A 25,516-nucleotide genomic window follows, 5' to 3' on the forward strand; every position below is an offset into this window, starting at 1 on the left:
GGTGTGAGTAAAATTATAAAATTCAACAGCCTCTCTTTGCTAAAGTTTCTACTAGTACTTTCCTGCCTATTTTAACTGCCCCTTTCCTCCTCCATTGGACATTGCCTTTCCTTTTAGCACCCATACCCCCAAGCTGTCAGGAACATTGATTTATTTGAAGGTGGAGGGGATAAAATTTCTTCTGAGGAAGAGGAAGAAATGCAACCATTCAGCTGGGCAAGGGGATTTTATAGTGTAGACTTTTAGGAAAAAATGGCTGGACAGTCTATTTTTTTTTAAAATAAATATTTTGAAAATCTGGGAGTCTTAGGAATTTCCTGGGATTCCTTATGTGTGGTTTCTTGGGTAGTCTCTTAAGTATGAAGAAGATCTGATTCTGCTTAGTTTTTCAAGATCTACCAATATAGACGATGTGATACAACAAATGAATTCCTAAAGTCTTCTATGAGTATTTATTCTAAGCTTTAAATACTTGGGCTCCTAGGTTCAGCCAAATTATGATTTGGAGTGATGTGTTGGCTTTCCTGAAAATTTAAAAACAGAAGAAAATAAAAATGTGTGCGCGTGTGTTTAATGGATCTTTATGAAAAACGCAAACTTTCATCCAATCCTTAGAGACACACATTTAGACAAAACAGTTTATGCATAGCTTTAGTGTCGCCTTCTCTCATCTTTCTCTCATCTGAATATGCCGTTCCTTATACATGATTTGTTTGGTATGCAGAAGCTAAGTTTGAAATTTTGATTAGAAGCCACATTTTCAGAAGATGTACTGTATATTTCAAAATATACAGTATAAAGGAAAATTTGGAATCAAAGATAAGCTGGAAGCTGATGAAGCTGCACATTATTTTTACTTTCATGTCTCTGTTCTGCACTGACTCCTTGTTCATTCTTGAATAGTTTCTCATCCATCTGTACGGTCTCCCAGGTGACCTGGTGACCTTGGTAAGAGTTTGACTCTGAGGAGTGCTTGTGGACGTGTGATCCCTTCCCCAATGCAATGACATTGCATTTGAATGTTATTTCAACTAAAGTGGTTACAATCTCAAACAAATACAGCAGGTGTGCCACAACCTTTAGAAATGCAATTGTGAAAAAGAGTACTGGGAAACAACAACAACAACAAATACCCTGGAATATTTTATTGTAAAGAATGTCCTTTTTGTTAGAGGATATCCAAACTTAAAAAAACAATTGTTAATCATATTTCCTTACATGAAAATTCCAAAATTAATGAACATTTCAAAAACTGCTATTGAATTTAAGCTATCATCTATACACAAACATACAGGGACATAAATAATACTAAATCATTATGCAGCTTTAATACCAGAATGTTGGAGACAGTGCTCATAATTCTGATGATTGATGTTACTGGGTTTTAAAGAGCTTTCTGACTTCCATTTCTTTAGTTGTTATGAATATTGGAATGGTTTCATTTACATGTCAAATGTCCTGGGAATTTGTGATGGACTGCCTTGTACTATCATAAATAATAATGGATGTCACCAGGGAAGATGGGAGATAGATTTTAATAATCCTGAAGGCTGTCACACAAGATTATACACACCCTTCAAACACTTCCTAAATTTTGGAGGAGAGTTTACCAATGCTGGAAAATTCCCATTAATATTTTGTTAAACATAGTCTATATTTGAAAGGAAAGGCTCCATTCTGGTTTGGAAAAGGCACAGGAGAAGAAAACTCAGGCAAAAAATATTGCCATCAATGTAGTGAGTTTCTGCCTTTTTCTTAAATCTTTGTTGTGAACCTGATCTATATCACCTGTGGTCTGTATCTGTTTCTTGTCAGCTGATTTCTTTAGGAGTGTTTCCAATTTTATGTTTAAAGCACTCCTAGCCTTTTCTCTTCCATTTTTTTGTAATCAGCTCCTTATCAATACTAGCTCCCTGAATATTGCTGCACAACTGCTTTTCCCTAGGGAATCTAAGTCCCCTAGTTTAATAACATTTTCAATTTAAGCATGCTTCTAATTCTCATGATATGTTATTTTGAATTTGCTTTAGTTCTTTTACTGTGCCACAAAGAAGAGGGAGTCAAGCTATTCTCCAAAGCTCCTGAGGGCAGGACAAGAAGCAACGGATGGAAACTAATCAAGCAGAGAAACAACCTAGAACTAAGGAGAAACTTCCTGACAGTTAGAACAATTAACCAGTGGAACAACCTGCCTCCAGAAGCGGTGAATGCTCCAACACTGGAAATTTTTAAGAAGAGACTGGACAGCCATTTGTCCGAAATGGTATAGGGTTTCCTGCCTGAGCAGGGGGTTGGACTCGATGACCTCCAAGGTCCCTTCCATCTTTATTATTATTATTAGTCCATTGCTTTTCAAAATTTTGTCCATGATCTTCTGAAATGTCAGATTTTCCTTAAGCATGCCTGATTCAATGTCACAAGATTCTGGATAGCCACGTTCTGTCCCAGCCTATGCAAGTACTGCTCAACCACTTACTCGCGAGGAAAAACCCCTTTGCATTGAACAAGGCAGGACTTGGTAAGATAAATCCCTTTTATTTTGACACAGCTTTTATGGAACAAAACTCCAACCAGTCCTTTAGCTGTTGAAACGAAAAAGATTCAGTCTCTGAGTTCTCAGCTGGAATGATCAAAGTTTAATTCACACAGAAATCAGACAAATATCCAAGAATCCTGAGGCAAGAAATCCAACGACAGAAGCAAGAGGTCATAGCATGAATAGCCTTTGGCAACCATAGCCTTTGGCAATCAGCCCCTCCCATGCCTCTCCAGCCAGGGCGTGGCTTGTTAGAGTCTTTTACTTTTCCTGGAGAGCTGCCCCACTGCCCTCTGTTGTCCTGCATGCCTTTCTCTCTGCGCATCCGTGCATCTGGAACAGGCCCCAGCTGTTCCTCTTCTTCACTCAGTTCAGGCTCCCAACCCAGATGTCTCTCTCTGCCTGAGCATGAGTAGATGGGCCCAGTGTCACATCTAGCTCTGAGCCTTCGTGTTCTTCAGAGCCTTCCACACACTCCAATGTGACCCCAGGGAACCCTTCCCCCTCATCCGATTCATCTGACTCGGCTGCCGGATCTGCTGGCAGGCAAGGACTCACAACAAGCCATATCCAATCTGTGTATATAAAATATACTTGCATGCATGTAAATGAGCATATTTGGTAACACAAGAAATTGTACCTCATTTCAGTGGACACTACAATTATGTGGAAGAAACTCCTTATGGCACAATAACTCAGAATTAACTGCAGCAATGGCTATTCTGTGATGTTAAAGCTTTATGCTGCCCCACCCTTTTCTGGCACCTCTCAATGCAACTCCAGCTCCAGTTGCTGACTGTCAGTTACACAGTGTGTCTCCACTTGTGTGGGAAACTCAAAATTATAGTGTAAGCTCTAATATAATTTTAAGAAAAACCATCCCAATTCCTCCTATCAAAATAGAACACCTTGGCTCCTTATTTGTGGCCTTATCTCAGCCACTGTGGCTTCCTTAAATAATGTTAAATAATATTAAATGTTAAATAAGTGACCAAAAGGTCACCCATCCCCAGTTTGCTTCCATACTACAGCAGCTACAGAATAGAACGTATCACTTGACAAAATCTTCTCAATGGTTTTGTAAAGGTAAACTGTAGTTGTAGATTAAGAATTATTGTCAACGCTGCTAATATTGTATATTCTTGCTTTGACAAAATATGCAGAACTGTCTGGTATTTTTAGAGTTAATTCAAATGATGGTGGGGGGGAGGAGAAAGATAGGACTGCACGGGAAGAGAAAGGAAGAGAACCTTTGCCCTTCCACCTGATAGGAGAACGTGATATATGACAGCAAATTTAGGGAGGGAACATGCTGATAAATTAATTGCTCAGGGAAAGAGAATTTAGTTCTTAGCATCCCTTCTGTGTGCCGACATGTTGTAACATAAATAAAAGACTTTTTAGGAAAACAATGCCTGGAAGTTCTTTGAAGTGTTTCATTAGTCGGAACCTGAAAATTATTTTATCTGTGTGGCATTGCAACAAGAATCTGCTGCATTCCTTCCTTTCAGAAATACCACTATGTACTTAATCATTGATAACATATTTGAAGATTTAAGTATGCTCCATAAGTTAATTGTTCTGTTATTCAATCAATGTATTTTTATAGTAACACAGTGCATGAGCTTAGACCCATTCTCCAAAGGCAGAAAAACAGCAACTCTCCAGGACAATCACAGGATTGTTTTAAATGGGTAAGCCAGATCCTGAAGTTGAAACTCAAATACTTTGGCCACCTAATGAGAAGGAAGGACTCACTGGAGAAGAGCCTAATGCTGGGAAAGATTGAGGGCAATAGAAGAAGGGGACGACAGAGAATGAGGTGGCTGGATGGAGTCACTGAAGCAGTAGGCATGAACTTAAATGGACTCCAGAAGATGGTAGAGGACAGGAAGACCTGGAGGGACGTTGTCCATGGGGTCGCAATGGGCCGGACATGACTTCGCAATTAACAACAAAACTGTTTGACAGGTACGCCAGTTGGGGGACCCTTTTACCAGGGAAGCTCAAACTTCCTCATCACTTCTAGGCTTCCCTATAGCTCACTATACTCCTACATACTGTTCATTTTCCTCAGGTTGGGTGGGAAGATTTCCAAACAAAGCACTGAGATGTAGCCACCTACTGAGGTTATTTTCTGAGAATGCCTATATGAGGCCCAGTAGCATGCTTCAAAACTAGGAAGATGTGGAAACCTACCCTTCTGCCTTTCCGCATACTTATTTTCTGCTCACTTAATTTAAAGAAATATTCTAGTGGGATAGGAAGCTTGACAAATGCCACAGAAGGTTTCTGCAGACATCATATTGCCAACTCCAGCAACTAATCAACAGAAATATCTCACACCCCTCCTCTCAAAAATGGTTAAATTGCAGTTTTGAATCTTTATAAGCTGCTCAGAGTCACTTCTCTATTTTAATACCAATTCTTGTTTCTGCTTCTTGTGAGTTGTCTCTTGGTACAACTCTTAAAAGATAATTGAAAATGAGTTTAACGGAATGATACTCAGTGCAGTAAATCATTTCAAAGTCCTCGTTTATCATTTGTTTTGTCTCATTGGGTTAGTAGAGAGAAGCAGCATTCAGAAGGAACTATTTAACTAGAACTATCCCATCTGGACTACAAAAAAGCAGACAAATCTGATTTGTGTGGCTGTTCCTGGTCCAAATATAACCATCTTGATTTAACCTTTCTGTCACTTGTCAATACTCCCCCCCCCTTGCTTTTTTCTCCCCAACCCAAGCAGACTGTGTAAAAGGCCTTTTTTTATGGAATAGGGATCTACATTTAGTATTACTCCATTAGTATTACTTATTTCTCTCCATCAGTTCTTGGCATACTTTCAGAGTGATATGTCCAGTATGAATCTGCTCTTTAGCAGCTCAGTCTATGCCAGATTCAAAGCTATTTAACACCACTCCAGTTCCCTGTGTGTTTCAGTCAGCGCTCAGCCAGGCCAAATAAACTGAAGTAAGAAGTCAGGGCAAATGATATTTATTAGTATCTAGTGGGGTGATTTTGAGAGAGGGGGGTGAGTTGGGGATATCACTTTGCTGTATCAAGCAGTGAAGAATATTTTATGGAGAAGAAATTCAATTTCATTGGATAGATAAAATAATGTTTCTCAAATAAGCATTAAAATATTTCATAAATTCATTAAATTCAAACTGTATCTCATTAAATTCAAATTGTATCTAATTTACCTGAGTGCTGTATAGCTAATCTAATCTAGGCTATTGGAAAATAGCAATTCTTGAAGAGCACATTATAAATTAGTTTATCAGTTTTCAATAGTGCTATTAATTTCTAATACATCATTTGTAGACAATTAATAACTATGTAAGGACTTTGGATCACTCTTAAAAGTGCTTCTGTTAGAGATATTTTTCCAGTGATATCAAGGAAACAGTATAAAAGGATTACTTTAAAAGATAGTTGGTTTTATTCACAAGGTTCTCAGTTCATGAATGTAAGAATTTCTACTTCTATTCTAGGAAAATAAACCTGTTTCAATTGTTCTAGCAGGGGGGGGGGAAGCCTATCTTGCAAATTTTATTGTATGTTGAAAAACAATTTTATAGTTTTAAATCAATACAAGTACCACCACTTGCATTTGTGATGTCTCTGTCTGAATAAAATGAAATATATAAACTTCCAGGTTATTGAAAAGGGATTATAAATATTATGGATTGAATAGATTCCATAATAGAAAGAAAGAAATATCATCTTTATTATTTTGGTTTTATAAAATGCTAACATTTCAGCACTAACATTACTAGGTACAGAAATTAATGCAGATACCACACTCACCTACTAGTAGTTTACCAACCGTTTTTATTTTTTAATTTTTGGGTGGAAGAGATGGCTTCATTGTTCTACCCAATGTAGTCCTTTGGTACCCATAATTGTTAGTATATATGGCTTGTTGTTGTTGTTAATTGCGAAGTCGTATCCGACCCATCACGACCCCATGGACAACGTTCCTCCAGGCCTTCCTGTCCTCTACCATCTTCTGGAGTCCATTTAAGCTTACGCCTACTGCTTCAGTGACTCCATCTAGCCACCTCATTCTCAGTCCCTTTCTTCTATTGCCCTCAATCTTTCCCAGCATTAGGCTCTTCTCCAGTGAGTCCTTCCTTCTCATTAGGTGGCCAAAGTATTTGAGTTTCAACTTCAGGATCTGGCCTTCTAAAGAGCAGTCGGGGTTGATCTCTTCAAGACTGACCGGTTTGAATGCCTTGCAGTCCAAGGGACTCGCAGGAGTCTTCTCCAGCACCATAGTTCAAAGGCCTCAATTTTTTGTCGCTCAGCCTTTCTTATGGTCCAACTTTCACATCCATACATTGCAACTGGGAAAACCATGGCCTTGACTATACGCACTTTTGTTGGCAGGGTGATGTCTCTGCTTTTTAGTATGCTGTCTATGCTGTCTATACATGGCTGTCTATGCTGTCTATATATGGCTACCTGTTGCCAAAAGGTTGGCTGCCTCTTATATAACATGCTAGTTTTTGAAAGGAGGAGAAGGAGCGGCAGAAGTAGCAGGAGAGGGGAAGGAGGCAGAAAATATCACAGTAACCAATCAATACCAAAGAAATAAGGGAGAGGACATTCATGCAATGGGAACATCTCCATAAAAATTTTAAAGACAAAGAGTGACCATCTCCCTTCCTTCCCACTATTAACAGAATAGCATAGTTGGAAGGGACCTTGGAGGTCTTCTAGTCCAAACCCCTGCTTAAGCAGGAAACCCTATAACATTTCAGACAAATGGTTGTCCAATCTGTTCTTAAAAACCTCCATTGTTGTAGCACCCACAGCTCCTGGAGGCAAGTTGTTCTACTGATTTAATTATTCTAATTTTCAAGAAATTTCTCCTTATTTTAGGTTGGTTGTCTCCTTGATTAGTTTCCATCCATTGCTTCTTGTCCTGCTTTCACATACTTTGCAGAATAGATTGACCTCCACTTCTTTGTGGCAGCCCCTTAAATATTGAAACACTGCTATCATGTGACCCCCTAGAGCTTCTTTTCATTAAACTAGACGTACCCAATTGCTGCAATCGTTCTTCATATGTTTTAGGCTCCGGTCCCCTAATCATCTTTGTTGCTTTTCTCCACACTCTTTCTAGAGTCTAGAGTCTTTCCAGAGTCTCAATATTTTTTTATGTTGTGGTGACCAAAACTGGATGCAATATTACAAGTGTGGTCTTAACAAGGCATTATAAAGTCATACTAACACTTCACATGATCTTGAATGGTTTTAGAGAATCAAACTGTCCATTTCCTCCTTAATTCCAATAAAAGAGAAGGGATCTTTTTTTGTGGGGTACTTGGTGCTCTCTGAGCTTGGTGGTTTCTTGAAGACACTTAATTACCGAACTAGGTAACATCGTTAGTACTAGGAGTTTGCTAGCACTGATGATGTCACCTAGTTTGGTAATGAAATGTCTGCAAGAAAACCACCAAGCTCAGAGAGCACCAATGACCCCACAGTTCAACCCTGAGCTATGAATATTCTCTTCCATTATATCTCTTGTTCTCTGCTCTGTAGAGTACTGATAAGAAAGCAACATACTGTTAATTTTTCTTCAAAATTTATCTCTAAAATGATTTTTAAACAGAATGAAAATGATGCAAAACTAAGGAGAGGGGACAAAGTTGACATTTTGTCCATGGACTTTTCCCCTCCCCTCCCTAAATCATTTAATTTCATCTTCCTTCATTTTAATGTTAAGATTTGGCTGTTAAGTTCATTCCACTTGTAATCAAGCTGCCACTGAGAAACATACCCCAAACTCAGTATGAAATTGAACAATCTACTATAGCATTTCAGTAGTTCTCAAGCTTGCTCTGTGTTTAGCTCTGGTCTGAATCTGTTTTGACACACTCAGAGAAAGAAGGGGTTGAACCCAGAAAGGGTAAATTGCATCATGAAGATCATGAGTGAGAGATCGCTGATCTGAATGGCCCTCTGTGAGAAGCTCTCTGCAACTAAGAAGGAAATATAGCATGTCTGAGAAGAAGGTTTTAACCTGATAGATGGCCAGTTGTGATGTCTTTGGCACATAGCATATTTCAGAATGTGTTTCCCACAAACTTGACATAACACATTCCTCAGAGCATGTTTCTGTGGGCTGATTTCCTCTTAAGCCTTCCTGCTTGATATACCCCAGACTCAAAGCTAGTGGGAGGCTGCCTTGTGCTATGTAAATTCAGCAATTGTAAGAGCTGTAGTTTTGTGGACAGAATCAGTCAGCGTGCAGCCTCAGCTGTAGTAACTGATTAATAACACACCAAATGATCAGATTTGGGAAGTTGTTGAATTAATTAATAAGATAAGTGCAGGTTGCTTTGTGTCTTGTATTCACTGATGACAAAAGCTTTCTCCCCATAGGCCTTCTGAGTTATATAAAGGAAATAATAATAATAGTATAATAGGAGAGCTGGTTTTAATGATAGGTGTGCCATGTTCATTTAATGGGAAAGTAGATAATTTACTTTGCGGATACAATGCTGATGGCATCTGCCTTTTCTTTATTGAAACAAAGTAAAAATGGAGGCAGGGGAAGAAAATGGGGGGGGGAGAGAGACAGATCTAAAGGATAAATGGGTTTTTTTGCAGCCCACTGTGATTTTGGTAATGCCTCTTTCATTGTCTGCACTCATAGATTTACCTTTCAAAATATCCCTACATATGGAACTATTCTGTGGAATATTTGGTAACATTAAATGAAGAATAATAACCATGAAAATTAGCTCTATGCCTTGCAAATGTCTTTCCCACCTATCCTTGGTTGCTGAGTTGATATTCCAGATTGTTAAGATTGTTTCCTGAACATGTCAAATGGGAATCTATGGTGTAAGCTTTACTTGCAGACTATAGGGTTTGCATACTATGGAGTTTACAATATCTGGTATTACTTTGGATGTGAAGAAAGTTTATAAAAGAATTTCCTGGGTTTTGCATCAAATTGTGGTTCAATGGGCCAAGATATGTTTAAAACCAGATATATCAAGAAGGGCCAAATGAGAAGAACAAGACCAAGCTAGAAAACAAGGAACATATCCGCATAAATTCTTAGACCGACCACCAATATTGGACAGAAAGGCTGAATCTGAGGTTATCCTTGGTACACATCAAGTCTCTGGTTGTAAAATATTATCTCTGGAATCATGTTTATTATTTCTGAAATGCAGTATTTATAGAATATGTATTTAAAGCAGGCTTCCTGATAGTCTAGCTCAGGGGTGTCACTCAATTTCATTGAGGGCCGCATCAGCATTGCGGTTGCCCTCGGGGTGGCAGGTGGGTGTGGCCAGGGTGGGTGCAGCCTACTGGGTGGGCGTGGATGGAGTGGGTGTGGCCTACTGGGTGGGCATGGCCAGCTTTACATCGTTCGCGTCAAGGGTGACTGTGGGGGCCTGGACAGGTGTGGGACAGATCTGAGGGTCTCTGGCAGAAGGGAGTGGGACCGGGGCAAGTGCCAAGGCATGGTCCACTGGAGGAGCCTCACTGTTCCTCTCAGGCTATGTGGGTGGGACTGGATGGTGGTGCAGGCTGCCCGGAGCCCTGGGCAGCAGAGGTCAAACACCCAGCCTGGCCCTCGAGCACCTGCGGCACCAAGCTCAGCCCCACTTCCCCAAGGGGGCACCCAGCTACACCTACCTCCTCCTCAAGGCTGCTGCTGCTGTGCTTGCTCTCCTTAGCCAGGTTGCTCATGATGGGTACGAGGGCAAAGTCAGAGGGAGGCCCATTCCCTCTCCATGGGAGGAGACCCGTCTTTGTATCCAAAGCTTCCTTAGCAATAGGATGGGAGACCCCCAGGATAGGCCAGGAGGAGGGGACAAGGGGATGGTGAAAAAACAGCAGGGCAGGACTAAGGCAGGACTTCCCTCAGACCCTCCCTCTCCTTTCTTCCTTCCTTCCTTCCTTCCTTCCTTCCTTCCTTCCTTCCTTCCTTCCTTCCTTCCTAAGAACAGAGTGGTGGGAAAATATTTGAGATGAGGGAGAGAGAAAAACAGGCAAGAAACACAGCTGGGGAGGTGTCACTCTTCGTGAGGAATGAAGAAATGCGCCATTGCCTGGAAGTGGCCAGCACATGGTCCTCACCTACTTCACATATCTGGCTTGGTGGGCTCTGGCAGAGGGGATGCCATGAGCAGCATGAGAGTCAACGTTACCTGCGCAATGCTACCCAGCTCCCAGCCTGCCTGGTTTCGGCAGGCAGCAAGGTGCTCTCCTCATAGCGCCGAGAGGCTGAGCCAGGCGGCGTGAATCTGAAAAGAAGCACGATGCCACCCAGCTCCCAGCCTGCCCAGTTTCAGCAGGCAGTGGGGCACTTTCCTCACAACGCCAAGAGGCTGAACCGGGCAGCACAAATACAAAAAGAAGCGTGATGCGCCCAGCCCCCAGCCTGCCTAGTTTCAGCAGGCAGAGGGGTGCCAAGAGCTGAGCCGGGTGGCGCAAATCTGATGAGAAGTGTAATGCTGCCTAGCCCCCAGCCTGCCCAATTTCAGCAGGCAACAAGGTGCAAAGCTGGCGAGCTCAACCTCTCGGCGCTGTGAGGAGAGCGCCCCCTGCCTGCCAAAACCCCTCCCCCAGAACCCATCAAGCCAGATATGTGAAGAAGGCACTTCCAGGCGATGATTTCTTCATTCCTCACAGGGTGACACCTCCCCCGCATGCACCCAGGGGGCGGGGCCGACACGGCAGGGGCTGGTTCCTTGCTGTTTCCAGATGGCCTTGTGGAGCTAAGACTGAATGCGTTTCAGCATAGATAGCCACCACAAAATTGTACATTGGCTCCCGGCCAGCCTGGCCAGGGCCAAGGCAGTGGAGGCTGTTCCCTCACTGTTTCCAGGATGGCTTCGCGGGCCACATGAAACCACTTCGCGGGCCGCATCTGGCCCCCGGGCCTTGTGTTTGACATGTCTGGTCTAGCTCCACAAAACACTTTATAAAATAGCAAGGAAAGCAAAATGAGACCAATGTATGGTAGCATTTAGTTCTAATGAATGTGAAATCAGGTGATTAATCATCTTTGGTTATTTGCTTTAGCAATTGTCTATTCCAGGTGTTCCTTTTCTAATAAGGGTTGAATTTTCCTGGCCAGAACAAGAGAGATCTTTCTCATGGACAGCTTGGCACTTTGACAAACCTAAATTTAAAGTATTTGCAACATCAGCTCAAAGATAGTTTTGTCTTTTGGGTGAAGGGAGAAAGTCTGGCAAATTTTAACCTGGACATTTGGTACTGACCCTTCAGAATAGAATGGTGTGGCATAAATCATTATAGTGGTAGATAGTTAGTTTAATTTCTAGCAAAATTCATGTGAGATGGTAAATAGATGGTAACTCTTATTTGACCTTTTTTGGTATCTTAATGGCACTGATTTTGTAATATAAACATAGATATATGCAAATATCCTGAAAAAGAAATCATATAATCATAGACTTTAAATTTACCAGTACGCTTTATTTTACATTATCTTATGTTCAGTGCATCTCTAAATAAGCAATATATATTGTATGAGAACTACAGATCATATAAAAAGAAAAAGAATTGTCAATAAATGTAATGAATAAAGAACATTCCAGATCTATTTTTTCTTTAACAGGTACATAAACATGTGATGTGGGATATATTGCAATGGTACTTAAACATTAAGTTTGAACAGCGTTGAAGTGGCCTGTTCTAAATTCTCAGCTCAAGATGTTATAAGAGACAATAATGGAAAGTTCTATTGGTAAGATGTAAGTAGAAATAGAATGATCAATAATGCTCAAGAGTCAAGACAATTGATGTGTCAAAAAAAGAGCATGCATGCTCTGTGTCTGAAGGTGGGTTGACCTGGGGTTCTTATCTCCATTACACACTTCAAATGGTTCTTTGTGTTAAAATAAGTCCAAGCAAATATTAATCCATAAATAAGGAAAATTCATAGGAATGATCTGAAAGTAAAATTTATTGTGGCATGACCCAAACACAAGCATAGCCAGTCAAATATTTTCTTATTTAAAAGAACAATTATGAATTAATGTTTGCAATTGGTTACGGCACATGCAAAATGGGCGACTAGAAATAAAACAGAATTTTTAAAACAGAGAGGAAGTAAAATACAAGTGCTGCTCTCTGACAGCTGCTCATTTACTGCAAATGTTTTATAACATTGCAAGTACTTTTAAAATAATCTCATTTATATGGAATATTTCTTACTAATTGAGCCTGTCTCCTTTTTTATTAAATAGAATGGTTTTTCTGAATTACATTTGACAGTTCAGAAGTCATTCCTCTTAGAAGCGCTATGACTGTTAGATGTAGAATATTTCAAAAGACAAATCCCTATTATTGTGCAAAAATATTACTATGAGGATGGTTAAAAAAGTAATGACATTAGACATGGCTTGTATCCTTGTTTTTCCTTTTGATATTATGCTTCTTCAAAGATTTCAAGCCTTGTTTAGTCTGCAGTGTTTTCAAGCTGAATGTGTGAAAAATGAAAATCCTCCAATTAATCACTTAATACAATTGTGACAACAATGTATTAAGACTGAAGATTTATGTAACCCTGGAGGTCTTCTAGGTAAACTAAAAGGACAGATTGAGCCATCTTCAGGTATTGTCTCAGAAAAACAAGAGTCATTTTAGAACAGATTGTTCTAACTAGTCGGAGCTGTAGATAGATTCACAGCAGAATTCAGAAACCTGATTTGAGAGACATCATGTTACTAATAATTTGAACCAGGGCTTTTTCACACCTAGAAAATGCTTACATGAATGACACTTGTTGCAAATTCATATGAGGTTTGATTAAAGCACACATGTCTATTCTTCCACATGATCCATTGGAAATCAAGACTTTAAGTGGCATTTACATGTCCTTCCTTGTTATTGCAAGACAGACAAGATATTTCATTTTCTCAATTCAAAGGATAAAAATACTGAGAGAAAAAAGCGCACATGTAACATATATACATACTGGCAAGAGATGGCTCTAACTAGATGGATGACTATACCAAACAACAACTGGCCCCATTAGTGATAAAAGATGGTAGCTACAGGATGAAGGAATGCACTGTGATCAAAGCAGAAGTAGCAATACTGTATGAGGCTCCTCCCTTTTTCTGGGTGTGCAGGACAAAGGAGTGGAACGCTATGTTTCCCAAAGGAGCAGAACAGATGGATGAGAATTAAAATATGCAAGTATGCTAATTATGATACTATTATGTGAACCAGCCTTGATTGTTTGTGGTTTATTTTAGATTAAGATTTTGTTTGCACTGATTGGGAGCTATCAGTGCATGGATTACGGCTATAATGTCTTTTTGAACAATACAGATACAGTAAATGGAGCGCATAAAACCCTATTGATTTTTCAGAAAGCCATTAAAACCTGTAGCTCTGTGATGAGGGGGATCTTTTTGTTATGAACTTTGATGATCTCATTCGTTTCTTGGGGTGCTGTTGTTTTGCTTTGCTGTTTATTTTATTATTGATGTTATTTTAGTATTTGTATTATATTGAAAGCTTGATCTTATTTGAATCAAAGTGGAATATTAATTAAAGAAAATAAATACAAACACTCATATATCTTGTAATAAAATAAACAAACACACAATTTTCATAGCTGGTCTAAATGCAGCTGCATGGGCAATTATGGGTCCATATTACACCTCTATTCTGTGGGATGCATTGGTTGCCAGTATGCTTCCAGATTCAATTCCAGGTGCAGGTAATGGCCTATAAAACCCTTCATGGCATGGGGTCAGGTTATTTAAGGGACTGCTTGTTCCTGGTTACATCTACTGATTTCATTAGCTCCAGAAGGTCCCATCCACTACAGAAAGTCAACTGGCAGGGCCCAGGAGAAGAGGCTCATCTGTAGCACTTTCTTTGTAGAACATCATCACTCTAGAAATCAGATTGCCCCAGCTCTACAGGCATTGCTGGGATTCAGCCAGTTTGCACCAGTTTGGCAGAACTGGTAGCTAATTTTTTGTTGCCCAGGCCCAGAATGGACTTCTGGAAGTGGCATCCACACAGAGAACTGGTTGTTCACATATTTGAATCCCACTATTGTCTACGGGCCTTTCATGGGGCCATAAAGATGTTATTGTGTCACTGGGCATGAGGACCTGGATGTGCAGTAGAGCCGATTCAATGGCTATGTTGAGTGCAGATTGTTTTTTAGATCTTGCCTGTGGGTTTTGTTATTTAGTTTGTATTGAATTTATAAGTTTTTATATGTTTTAAGATTGCTCTTGCTTGTAGTTTTTAACTGTTGTGAGCCACCTAGTGTAGGAGATGGCCAGGTTGAGCTGGAGGGAGGAGTAAAATGTGTCATCAGTCTCGAGTCCCTTCGCACCCACAAGAGATCTAAGTCCAGCCCACCTTGAATTCCATTGACTCTTATCTACCCCCAATTTGCTTTGACCATTAGCAGTTCAGTTTCTTGTAGAGACCTTAAGCTTGCAATAAACCTATATATTCATTTGAACTGCCTGGGTTTCCTGATTTCCGTGCTTAATACCCAGAGTCATATATTTGGGGTGGGTGACTATATAAATTCACCTAATAAATAAATACATAAATAAAGTATTATAGGTAATCTTCGACCTATGCCCACAATTAGGACCAGAATTTTCCTTGTTAAGCAAGGCAGTTGTTAAGTGAATCACTGCAATTGTTGAGTGAATCATGTGGTTGTTATGCATATCTGGCTTGCTCCATGACTTTGCTTGTCGGAAACTGACCAGGAAGATTGCAAATGTCAACCATGGGACTTTAGGATGATGCAACGGTCATAAAGACGTGCCGGTTGCCAAGCACCTGAATTTGAATCACATGACCCTGGGATTCTGTGACAGTCATAGGTTTGATGATTGGTCAAAATTCCCTTTTTTCAATGCCATTGTAGCTTTGAACAATCATTACATGAATGGTTATAAGATGAAGATTACCTTTGTTATATTTATTTTAATAAAACTTTTAGAAAAACAAAATCAAGAAAAACAAGAAAAGTAAAAAAAGAGAAAAGAGAAAAGCAATATAAGATTAAATAAAATGTCAAACTAATAGATTGATGCTGCAACTTTTATCAGTTTAAGACTTCAAGCCATTGTTAAAAGTGATATTTAATATTCAATCATTAAAAAGAATGATCTGTATAACCTATTGAAAATCAGAAATCAGAACGAAGAATCAACAAATCTGTCTAATCTAAGAATTCTATCCTTATTTAACACATCAAACATTAGCTAATACCTTAAAACCTTAAGTTAAGAGAAACCCAAACTTCAGATGCAGTACAAGTCTGTATATAGAACTGTAATCCATACATGGTTTCCAAGTTGAATTAAATTCTGTACGATACTTGTTTTTCAAATATGAAGTCATTTTTTATTTTGATGCATAATCCTACAGTTTGCCATTCTTTTGTATTACAGTATATGGGATGTCAATAAAAAGTGCAAAGTGTCCTCAAGGTCTCCTGATTTCTAATCCATTGTTTTTAACCACTACACAAAACTGGCTTTTGCCTGATTCGTTGCCTTTTTAAAAATATTTCTGTTTAATAATGTTCATAGTTTTAAAAGTTTTGTTCACTTTCTTTAGGTCCAATTGATTGCATTTGTTCTAAATCCAAAGCAGGGTTTATTTTATTTATTTATTTAATTAATTAAATTTATATACCGCCCTATCTCCCTTACGGGACTCAGGGCGGTGAACAGGCGATACTAAAAACCACGATAATAAATAAATAGTTTCTGTTCTAAAATTGAATTAAATAACAGGCCTGTTCTAAAAACACACCCATACAAAAAACCCCACTGAAACATAATCAAACTACGCCAGGCCGGCCGCACGGAATAGATGGNTTAAAAGTTGTTACTAACACCTTGAAGCGCACCCGGAAGGCCACCGGCAGCCAGTGCAGCTCACGCAGGAGAGGTGTTACATGGGAGCATCTAGAGGCCCCCAAAATCCCCCGCGCAGCCGCATTCTGAACTAGCTGGAGCCTCCGGGTGCACCTCAAGGGGAGCCCCATGTAGAGAGCATTGCAATAGTCCAGGCGGGTTTGGCTTTATGTCATGATTCTAATTGCTTCCAGTCATTCATTAATATGTTTGTGTGTGTGTGTGTGTGTGTGTGTGTGTGTGTGCTTGACTTTCCATTCAGTGCTAAAGAAATAAACAGTCTTCTCCCGAATGCTTAACTTGAATCCCATACTGTAGATAAAAAAATGTCAGAAGTTAAATTAGTTTGGAAAAAGCTCTTTAATTCATGTTGACACTTCGATTTAATATATTCTTGTGAACCTTCAGTTTCTACTTGTTCTAGAAGTTCCTTCTATGTAGTCCTACAATTATTGGATTATGATCTGCATAAGTAAGAACTTCTACATCAATAAGTTTGTTTAATAATGAGCTGGAGATCCTTGAGTCAATTTTGTGAGAACAATAATGATGTGTTTATTCTTTTTCTAAAGGATATTTGTGCCTCCCTGCACTTAAAAAGGAGAGAGGAGTGATGTACAATCTGAAATGTTTTTTGGTTGTTTACCAGAATTCCTTCTTATATAAACTTCATATTGATTGAGCAACTACTTTTTAAAAGCACTAATTTGTATTGTTTTACACAATTCTACAAAGTGAAAAGAAACAACTTTCAAAAATGTTTATGCAGCTCTATCAGGGGAACATTATCTGTAGTCTAAAACTCAACTAGGATAAAAGCCCTTTTTTCATCTCTTGTGAAGATTTGGGATTGAGACAAAGAGAACTGAAGCACCACTTAGCCAGAAAATTTACTGAGTGACACTTGAATCTTTGACCTGGATTCATGTATGAAATTGATGCTATGAAGTTATCCTTACTTTTAGATGGGGGATGGGAGGGAAGTGATGTTCTCCTGGGCTGAACTAATGATCAGCATTTTGAATAAATTGATTAGTTATGATTGTTTTAAGATTTGAAGAGGTTACATTTTGAATATAATTTATCTGAATCATTTGACGGGCAGTACATGCAATTAAAATATAAAATGGTTCAGATGCTCTGGCAGCTTCTGAAATAGTTAGATTTTTTAAAGAGATGCTGTATTTGAATTAAAATCAACAACTGATTTTTATATGAACTAAAACTGGGAAAAATGATACTGGCATTATATATGATTTGTGGAATATAGAATTAGAAAATCCTTAGAAAATCAGTAGGCCCAAGTTTTAAGAATTTTATTTTATTCTCATTTAAAGGACTTACAAGACTACCCATCTTGTAAAATACAACTCTGGATGGCTCACAACAATGGCAGCAAAAACAAAGGTGCATGACCCACAATCTCCAGTCAATCAAATAATACAATCCTCAGGGCCCAATTTCACCCTATCCTAATGTCTGGGGGGGGGGGAAGGTCAGTACTTTCTAGCCTTCTGGAAGGTTAAAGGCTAGGAGCCTGGCAGATTCCCAGGGGAAGTGTGTTCCACAGGACAGAGATACTATAGAAAAGGGACATTTCCAGAGTTCTACCACATGGCAACTTGTAAAGGAAGGGGCCTAGGATGTACACACTGTGGAACGGACAGATACCTACTTGTCCATTTAGAGTTTTAAAGCCCAATGCCATTTAGAGCTTTAAAGATGATAATCAGCCCATTGAAATGCACCTGGAAAGAAATTGGGAGCCAGTGTAGCTCTTACAGCAGTGGTATAAAATGACCAAACTGGGACACCCAGCACTATGCAGATCAATTGCACTTTGGATCATTCTGTGTGGTCTTCAAAAGAGCCACATGTACAACCAGGGCTTTGTCTTGTCATAGAACACCCAGAACGGAGTTCCGGCACCTTTTTTGGATGGAACCTTGTAGGGTAGGCAAGGCAGGTTGCATAATGTGTGTGAGTTCCGGCCTCTTTTTTTTTTTTCAAAAAAAGCACTGTGTACAACACATTGAATACTCAATTGGGAAGTGACTAGTATATGAGTGACCATGATCAAGGCCTTCCAGTCCAGGAAAAAGCACAAGACATATCTGTGCAAATGCTCTCCTAGCTACAACTTCCACCTGTTGCTTGAGCAGGAGCCACAAATCCAGGATGTCCTTCAAATTTTGGAGCAGTTCTGTCTGTGGAAGTGTTACCCCACTGAGATTCAAATATAATATATTACTAGGCTCGGGGAGCCAAAGCTATGCCACCTCAAAGCTATGCCATTTTGCTAAGGTTGAGTCAGAGCCAGGTCCTTCTCATCCAGTTCTACACAGGCTCCAGGCACTGGGTCAATACCAAAATAGTGTCACCTACCTGACCAAGGCTGAAAATGAAAAACTTGGTATCATTAGTATATTGATGATATTACATCCTGGGTCGTCAAATGATATCATTCAGTGGTTTCATGTAGACATTAAAAATGGGCAGCAAGAGCCCTAAGGCACCCACATTGCTAGGTGTTTTTCCCATCCCCACCTATAACACTGCCTGGGACCAGCGGCAGAAGAAAGAGGAGAACCACTGCAAAACAGCGACTCCTACTACTGGTCCTTGAAGCTGGTCCAGAAGGATTCCATACTGAATAGTATTGAAAACCTCTGAGAGATCCAGGAGGGCCAGGTTAGTCATACCACCTAAGTCCTGAGCCCTCCTGAGGTCAACCTCCAGTGCAAACAATGCCATCTCCATATTGTAACCCAGACTGAAAAAAGGTCCTGATAATCCACTGTATCTGAGAACTAACCATCCTCTCAAAACCTTCGTAAAAATGAATGCTTGAGACTGGACAGAAGCTGGATCCAAGAATCTAAGGATGGCCTCTTGGTAAGGGAGCACAGCACCACCTCCTTCAGACAAGTTGGAACCATCCCTTCCCACAAAAAGGCATTAACTACTGCTTGCACCCAATCACTGTATTGATGCTATCTGTTCCTACTGGCTTCTTCTTATGACTTAGGGATGGAGAATGTTTTTTAAAAAGTGATCAGCTGCTGTGTGTGTGTGTGTGTGTGTGTGTGTGTGTGTGTATTGGTGCGATAACAAACTTGATAGCCCCTTGACTCCTGATTTTGTTCATTTATGGCCCTTTTGGGTTTTCAAGTGATTAATGTGTTAATACAGCTTTGGGGAAAAATAATTGTTAAGAATGTAAATGTGATGCTGAATTACACTCCAAATAAAGGAAATTTGACATGTTATGAAGAACTCTGGCTCTACCAAGCCTGAGGTTCAGCTAGGGGAATCATCCTATAAAAATGGAAAGAAAACACTCCACATGCATAAATAATCATGCTGTTGGAAATGCAATACTTCATTAAAAAGTATTTTAGCAATGTCTTAAAGATAATTAGGCCATGGAAACAAATAACTATAGATATGAATTTAACTCTGGGACAAAATTTAGTATTTTTGGATGCCCACATTCTTTTGCACTATACATCAACAGTATTAAGGTAATTAGGTAGTCCTCAACTTATGATCACAATTGGGACTGGAATTTTGATTGCTAAGTGATGCAGTCATTAAGCAAGTCACCACATGACCAGACACAATAATTGTAACTATTTTAACCAGGGTTGTTAAGCAAATTATCATGGTTAAGTAAATCGAGCTTCCGCAATTGACTTTGTTGGAAGTCAGCTGGGAAGGTTCAAATTGAGATCACATGACTGCAGGAGTGGTGCGATAGCCATAATTTCGAGGACGGATCATAAGTCACTTTTCTGTGCCCATCCTAACTTCAAACCATCATTAAATGAAACGTCGTAAATCAAGGTCTACCTATAGATATTGAGAGTTGCATAACAGAAATGTATTCTCTAGGTCCTTATTACTAAGAGACTAGCCTTTGATACTGGAAAGACAAATGTATGGCTCCAATTACTCCATGCATTGAAAAGCTAATGTTACTTGTGACTTTGGAACAAGATGTTTAGAGATACAGATTATGTACAGTATGGACAGGGCTTTTTTTCTCATAGAATGCGCAGAATGGACGTTCCAGCACCTTTTTGGGATGGAACCTTGTAGGGTAGGCAAGGCGAGTTGTATAACGTGTGTGAGTTCCGGCACCTTCTTTTTTTCTTTTTTTTAGAAAAAAAGCACTGAGTATGAATAATTACAATGAAATAAAACAATCCTTTGCTGTTATTTAAAACTTCTATTTAACTGTCTGTCTATTGGTCTATCCATTCATTCCTTAAATTAACTGTAGATGCATTGTTTACTTCTTGTTGTTTCTTTTTTGTAATGGTTTTATTCTTTTATCTTTTGTTTTATTAAATAAAACAATAGCACAAAAATATTATTTAAAAACTGCAGAGGTCAAATAATTTAGTTAAGAGATGCATTTCTAGTGAATTTTTGAATTATATTTACATTATATGAATGAAAATGGAGCTATATGGTCTATAATATATTAAAAGACTTAGTTGTATATTTATACTATGAAGATCTGACTTTATTTTTCATGTCAAGACAAGACCCTGAATGGGATGTACCATTGACAGATAGCTGAAGTGGCTGACATTAAGAAATCCTACCAATAGCTGGAAAAGGCTAGTCTAAAAGACAGCACTGAAGCTCTGATCATAGCACAAGAACAGGCACTCAGCACCAGATCCATAGAAGTAAGAATTTACTACACTAGACAGTATTCAAGGTGCAGCCTATGCAGAGGGGCCTCAAAGACAGTCCAACACATAGTGGCAGGGTGTAAGATGCAGGCAGGAACAGCATACATCGAATAGCACAGCCAAATAGATGGCTATCAGCTAGACCCTCCCAAATTGAAATGGAGCTTTTGGTGGAAAATGGAAGAAAAGGTTGGTCCCTTATTTCCAGCTGCTGCTATTTAAGGCAAGCCTGGTTTACGTAAGGCTTGCCTTATCCACCATGATTTAAATACGAATGTGAGGGCCGATCTAATATTCATGAATGGACTGGGTTCCAGAAGGCTTTTGGATGCAAATCAAATCAATCAATAGATCATGTTCCAAATCACTTCTAATAGGGCTTAGGACAGGGGTGTCAAACTCGCAATGTCATGTGACATGTTGCGAAGTATCATGACTTTTTTCCCATTGCCGGCAAAAAGGTGTGCATGGTTTCGCCATGACGCATCTGGCCTGTGGGCCGGCAGTTTGACACCCCTGGCTTAGGAGATGTGTTTTCTCCATTGTGGCACCTATCCTACAAAATAGCACTTTTTCATAATTCGGATGGCCCCAACCCTATTAACTTTCCATAGGGTCTTGAAGACATGGATTTTCCCTTAAGCATTGGGCCAAGATATTAATTTAACAAATGTATAAGGTTGGCTAGGTGTTTTTCTTTTCCAAATATTTTATTAGGAGCCTCACGTCCATTATACTGTTATAGATACTTAAGTTTTTGTTTTTACTTTTCTGTTATGTTATTGGCACAATACCCAGAGAGAGCTGTTCAGTTTTAACATAGGTGGCCTCTTTGACCCCTCTTTCAAAGCAGCAGTCCTCTTTCAACAGAGGGGGAGGGATATGACATCATCTCCTGTCCTATCTCCTGTCTACAACACAGTCCTTTCAGCAATTCCAAGAAGGCTCCACACCCATTTGCACTACTCAGGTGACCCTGAGGACACAGATAAACCTCCAAATGGCCTCAATGACTCTCTAAAAGAATGCAAATGACCAGCTGTCTGCAAGGAGTATAAATCCTGCCATTCCCCACCATCCAGTCAGAGCTGAAGAAGTTTCTTGGATAAGAAGTGAAACATCTTCAAAGAAAAACAAGAAGGTCCAGCTGCCTCTTGAAAAAGCACCTTTGGAAATACCACAAGAACCTTGCCAGAGCTGATTTATTAACTAAGAAATTGGAAGACTAATAAAGCAATTTTCATCTGAGTGCTTCTACAGATTACTATTAAAAAAAATAGAAGAAAATGGGATTCCATTGCTGCCTATTTAGATAACTGAAAAGGAAATACTGGGCCACTTCCAGCATTTTAAGATGATCCTGTGAGCAAATGAAGATCTAGTAATCACTACTACACTATTTACCATAGGAAACATTTTCTAATACTAAGCTACACTCCTGGGACTCAAAACTGAAATTTGAATTTGAATTGCAGAATCATTCTCTGACCTACTGAGAAAATGAAGGCTGGTGGCCTGGGCCTCCGCTGACCTGTATTCGTTGGAAACAGAAGAATGATATGGACGTTACTGGGGTCAACCCAATGAGAATGAGGTTAAAGTGGAATCTCTGATGTATTTGCATAAGATAGATGACTTAACCTTAATATTCACAATAGATACGCCAGCCGATTAATAAGACACATTTCGCTTTAGCTGGAAACTTGTCCTATGGCCTAATTATGAGCTATTTCATACTTCAGAGAAATGAAGATTTGATTTATACAGTTATCATATGTGATTAAATCACCAGAGGTAGAGAGGAGTAATTTTCTGAGCTTTTTTTCCTTGTGTATTTCTAAAGAGAGAATGACTTTTCTTTGTTAAGTTATTTTTTCTATCTTCACTCTCTGCATTTCTTCTAGATTTTTAAAAAATACATTTATTTAAAATATTGATATTTCAACTTGAAGGGTAGCTTCAAAATCTAGTATGAACATTCTAAGACCTCTAATGAACCATTCTGTTATCCCTCAGGACAGAACTAGCTTCAATGATTTCATGAAGAACTGAGTCCGAAAAATGCCTTCTTTTTCTGGCAAAATCCTAAACCTTTGAATCATTGTGTTCTTTAGCCATTTCTTTTCTGTGGTGGAGTAAATAGCTAGAGAATATCAGAAAATCCTCAAATGAAAATAAAAAGAAAACATTGACAGTATCAAATAGATTCCTTTTATTACATTGCAGTAACATTGTTCTATGTAGATGGTATCATAATGTCAAGTCATTTTTTAAATTAGATTTACATGGCTCTTCTCCTTCTGTCTAAATATGGTTGATGGGCTATTTGAAATCAATTCCTTTATAATAATTATTTAGCCAATATATTTCCTGGTAAATAATTCAGAGCTGATTATACCAGTAGGAGTGTATTTGATTTCTGCTCTAGAGATGCTGCAAGCATTTGCTAATGCAGTCCCTGTGTTGGCATGAGCTGGTAGCCTTGGGGACCAAAAGGTCGAAGCAAAGAATATGTTGTAGAAAGGCTATGACTTCACTAGCATGCCCAACTCCTTCAAATCTTGATTCTGTCGCCATGCAAACAGCCCAATTTTATGAGACAAAAACAATGAGTTAGAGGGGGAACCTCATTCTGCCTACATACATGTACTTACAGAACCATGACAAAAGATGCCTCATTCTACTGCTTGTCAAAGCACAAATGCAATCATGTGTTGTAAATTTCCATCTAGGAATGTAGATTCCTTTACTCAGATGATACGGCTTCAGGCAGGGTGTTATTTCATTTTCATCTTACAAATTGAGCATACAAAGAGGAACTTATAATGGGAATTTTAGTGAAAGGGGTCAGTGATTTTAAAAGACAGCAACATTTCATAGCAAATCCTCAACTGCTAGCATTTTTGTTTATTCATCAGACTTATATACTCCAAGAATAGAGAATAGAAAACATGATAAAAATACAATGAAAATGCAAATTGGCTACAGCCTTCCTTTCAACTATCAAATAGTATCAGCTAGTATAAGGCAGTATCAGTTTTCAAAAACCCTGTGGAATAAGCCCATCTTGATAGCCTTTTGAAATAAAGCAAGTTACTATCAATCCAACCGAGGTTGTAGTATTGCAATGCATGGGGCTGCCCTTGAAGGTAACTGTTGAATGCAGCAACAGAAGCAGTTATAAGAATGCTTTGGTATGCCCATGTGATACCATTGCTTCATTATCTGTACTGATTGCCAGTAAAGTTCTGGGTGCAATGCAACGTTTGTTTATCATCTATAAAATCCTTCATGACTATGGGATAAGTTTTTTGAGAGATGCTTTTTGAGTAACTTCAGCTCCCCAGTATCATTTATTGGGACCCAGGAAGATGTCTTCTCTGGTGCAGTGCCTGCTCTCTGGAATAATATTCCCCCAGAGATCTGTGTGGCTCAACCCCAGGGGTCTTCAAACTTGGCCCTTTTATGACTTGTGGACTTCAACTCCCAGAATTCCTCAGCCAGCATGCCTGGCTGAGGAATTCTGGGAGTTGAAGTTCATAAGTCATAAAAGGGTCAGGTTTGAAGACCCTTGCTCTACCCCAATGTTGTTCCAAAAGTCTTTGAAAGTTTGTCTGTTGTCCCAGCCTTGAGGCTAAGGGTTTGTGAAACCCTGTTAGTGGTGGGTTTTTGATGTGGGGATTTACAGGATATGGTTATCTGGATAACTTAGATTCTCTATTGTTTTTTCAAATTTTAAATTATGAGCTGTGCAATCCTTCTGGAGGCAAGTGGCCTCTAAAGCTAAATAGCACCACCAACACTAATTGATAAAATCACCATCAATCAATTGTAAAAGACAGTTTTACTTGGAACAGCTTACATTCTTATGAAGATACCTTTAATACTACCAAACATCCTCATCTGCCTATCCCAAGTCCTTGGGAAGGACTCAATAGGTGGATAAAAATGTCAAACCCAGTCTAAACATCTGGCTGGCTGCGCAACAAACCATGATAATCTCATTGCGTCATCAGATAATCGCCCGGCCACCCTCTTCAGGGTGACCCGCTCTCTCCTTCAGTTGAGGGGGGGGGACCCCCTGGTGGGGAGGGCCGAGGATTTTGCTCAATATCTGTATGACAAAGTCGCTCGGATCCGAGAGGGTTTAGACTCTGACTGGGTGGCCCCGGGGGAGGAGATGGGAGCAGGTCTTGAGACTATTATATGGGAGGAGTTTGACTCTGTGGCTCCCGAGGACGTGGACAGGATCCTGGGGAGGCTGAATGCAACCACATGTTTACTGGATCCGTGCCCCTCCTGGCTGGTACTGGCGGCCCGGGAGGGTACACGAGCCTGGCTCCAGGGAATTATAA

Source organism: Protobothrops mucrosquamatus, unplaced genomic scaffold (genome assembly GCF_001527695.2).
Source record: "Protobothrops mucrosquamatus isolate PMUCROS unplaced genomic scaffold, P.Mucros_1.0 scaffold579, whole genome shotgun sequence".
Classification (NCBI taxonomy): domain Eukaryota; kingdom Metazoa; phylum Chordata; class Lepidosauria; order Squamata; family Viperidae; genus Protobothrops; species Protobothrops mucrosquamatus.